General features: G+C 52.3%; 3 annotated features.

The window, feature by feature from the left end:
• Positions 1-3,363: a sequence feature (contig 1.90 1..3363(1)).
• Positions 2,384-2,710: a sequence feature (Protein overlapping with rRNA (ANIA_05245, CBF81163.1) was converted to a misc_feature.).
• Positions 2,857-3,126: a sequence feature (Protein overlapping with rRNA (ANIA_05245, CBF81163.1) was converted to a misc_feature.).

Raw genomic sequence — 3,363 nt, forward strand, 5'->3', positions numbered from 1 at the left:
TCGATTGCAAACTTGGTACGAAGGTTCATCGGAAAGGGAGGGTAGTCCTTAGGGTCTTCTCCAGTAAAGGGTTCGACATCCGGGTGAGGAGGACGGGGATAGCTTCGTTGTAGGGGGGTGGGCGTTGCGGATGTAACTGTAGTGGTAACTGGTGGATGGTTTCTCAGTTGCGAGTTCCGTACGGCCTGTAGTTCCGCCCGTAAGCTGTTATTCTCTTCTTGGAGCTGTTGTTTCTGAGTCCGCATCTCTGTACGGAGCTCCTGGAGCTGCTGTAGCAACAATGCGACGCTTTCTTCTTCCATTGTCATAGTAAAAGGTCTCCTCATACTATTATTGAGATTGGTCAGCGATTCCTAATGTTAAGGGACGTATTTAGATGGATCTTCCTATCTAGACGTGCCGTACGTACAAGAAGGAATCGCTAAAGAAGAAATGAGAAAGAAGGATTGTTGTTGCAAGGAAGTCTTGTAGGTGGCTCACCGCCTTCAGGACAGCGCAGGCCTTGGCCGAGTCACTAAGGTCTAAGGTCCTTGTATAGGCAAAGGACCCATAACACGAGAACGCGGATCATATCGCCCTCCCCCCGTTCGCGGATCTCAGGCAGAGCGTGCTGGAGGTCATTCGGCTGTTGAAGGAGAGCCCGCTGGTGCTAGACGTACCAATCACGGGATATCTATGAGGTAGAGTCGGGGAAGATCGTGGAGGTTGAGTAGACTGTTTTGAATATATGTTGAGCACCGGTGCTTGGATCAGCAGTGTATCATTGATTGGCGCATACTAGAGGAGACACTGATATGGCAAGACGAATGACAGTCAGTGACAGCCGAGAGGGCTGTTAGGAGATAAAGGAGTTTTTCGGATGTTGGACTTCGCAGCGAGGCTCTGCTTCCAAGGCAAGAATCCGCTTTCGTTGTATAAATTTGCAGGCCCTGGATGATCTCTCCCTTGTCTTGCTCTCTAAATCTGAATAACTTAGGATGATTGGCTTCGGGACATTCAATTTTATACTGCTGTCGAAGTAAAAGGAGCTGACTTTTGTAGAAGATGATGATGATGATGGATGTTGTAGTACTCACTGCTCCCTGTTTGACGCACTAAGGCTATTGGTCTGCACACTCTAATATTCTGTAGCTTCCGTTTAATTTCTAATATGGCGTTGGCGTAGCGGACGATCGGTGTTGCAATTCTGCAAAGTTCAATTGATGTATGAAGTATGATTGATTGTTGTGTTTTGAAGCTATCGCTAGTGATTTTGTCATTCTGCCCGACCACCGACCGCCTGGGTCACGGGCTATCATCCAGGCCATGATTGGGATATGGCAACAATCGGACTGCGCACAGTTTGCCGTAAATTGCTTTGTTACAAACTCGTATTTATAAAGGCTAATCATAAAAAGCTTCTTGTAAAATGGGGTGATAACTCAGTTGGTATGAGTGCTAGACTGAAGCCAAAACTTCAATCCAAGCCTGACTAGGTATCTAGAAGTCCCCGGTTCGATCCCGGGTCATCCCAACTTTGATTTTTTTTGACCATTTCTTCATGAACATAGTTCCGTTGTAAGGAAAGACCACAATCAAACCTGCAATTTGTAACAATTATGCATTGTTAAGCTAATAATTGGATAGCTTGTTGCATACGAGAAGCGGAGTACTATGGGTGATCATGTATGGTTTCGAAGCTTTGTTTTAAAAGATGAGAGACATTTCCATCCTGGTCTAGACTTGTTAAACCCAACCCACGAAACCCGCCCCAACCCGTCCCGACACGCCAAGATATGGGTTGGGTTAGACCTTCTAATTATCCATTGGGTTTTGGATATTTTTGGCTGCCCCAAAGCCCGGCGGAGCAACCCGCTGGGTTGCCAAGATATCTGAATAGGCATATTACTGTATTTAGATCATATTTTTTTACTTAGATGGCTTATAATACAGTATTCAATACAGTATTATATTAGCTATGTAGATTACCGCTTATTAAAGTATTGATATGCATAACTGGGATATTTTGGGTTATTTGGGGTTGGGTTAGAATTATTTGCTATACCAATGGGCGGTTTACTGTTCAGGTAACCCACCCCAAAAACCGCGTGGGCGGATCAGCTGGGCCTGAAAACCCGCCCCAACCCGTGGTTTAACAAGTCTATTCTTAACCCCCTTATAATGTCATACCAGTCCACAGGGATAACTGGCTTGTGGCAGCCAAGCGTTCATAGCGACGTTGCTTTTTGATCCTTCGATGTCGGCTCTTCCTATCATACCGAAGCAGAATTCGGTAAGCGTTGGATTGTTCACCCACTAATAGGGAACGTGAGCTGGGTTTAGACCGTCGTGAGACAGGTTAGTTTTACCCTACTGATGAAGGTCGCCGCAACGGTAATTCAATTTAGTACGAGAGGAACCGTTGATTCAGATAATTGGTTTTTGCGGCTGTCTGACCAGGCAGTGCCGCGACGCTACCATCTGCCGGATAATGGCTGAACGCCTCTAAGTCAGAATCCGTGCCGGAACGCGGCGATGTTGCCCCCGCACGTCGTAGTTGGATACGAATAGGCCTCCGGGCCCTGTACCTCAGCAGGCTGGCGACGGCCCCCGGGGAGAAGCCCTCGGGAGCCGGCTGGCGGATTGCAATGTCACCTCGCGCGGGGATGAATCCTCTGCAGACGACTGATGTGACCAAGCGGGTCGTGTAAGCGGTCAAGTAGCCTTGTTGCTACGAGTCGCTGAGCGTCAGCCCGACCTTGGCTCGATTTGTGATAGACACCCCCATTAGTGACCTCGGCAGCGCCGGGGGACTGGAGGGGGCGAAGCGCGCCGCGCCCGGGGCCACCCCTGGGAGCGACGAGCGTGAAGACCTACGTGCCAGTTGACAGACGTGTGGGACTTGGTGATACGGGCTGCCGGTGAACCTCGCCGGGCCTGGCCTGGCTCGACCGAGCGATGGTGCCAGTTGACCGGCGGCGTGGACTTGGGGAGGACGGCGCGACGGCTGCCAGCTGGCGGGGGACGGGGGGCGCCCTCGGTGACGGCAGGGCGAGGCGGCTCCCGGGGAAGGAAAGGACGGAGACGCCCGGGCGAAGGCGCTGGTGCCAGTTGACAGGCAGGCGCGGGAGACGGAATTCGCGCCATGAGCCGTCGTGCCAGTTGACGGGGCGCGCGGGGCAGCCCATACACACATATACACGCCGTGGCTAGCCAGCCTCTCGGGGGGCGAGGCGTTGGTGCCAGTTGACGGGGGCGCTCCGGGCGTGGTGGGCGCCGAGTCTTCGTGCCAGTTGGCGCCGTGCGTGGACTTGGGGCGAGGCGCGGAGTCGGTCGTCCGGCCCGCAGGGGGGGGGGGGGGGGGGCGCGCACGGGGGCGTTTTG

The sequence above is a fragment of the Aspergillus nidulans genome, chromosome V (genome assembly GCF_000011425.1).
Source record: "Aspergillus nidulans FGSC A4 chromosome V".
NCBI lineage: Eukaryota > Fungi > Ascomycota > Eurotiomycetes > Eurotiales > Aspergillaceae > Aspergillus > Aspergillus nidulans.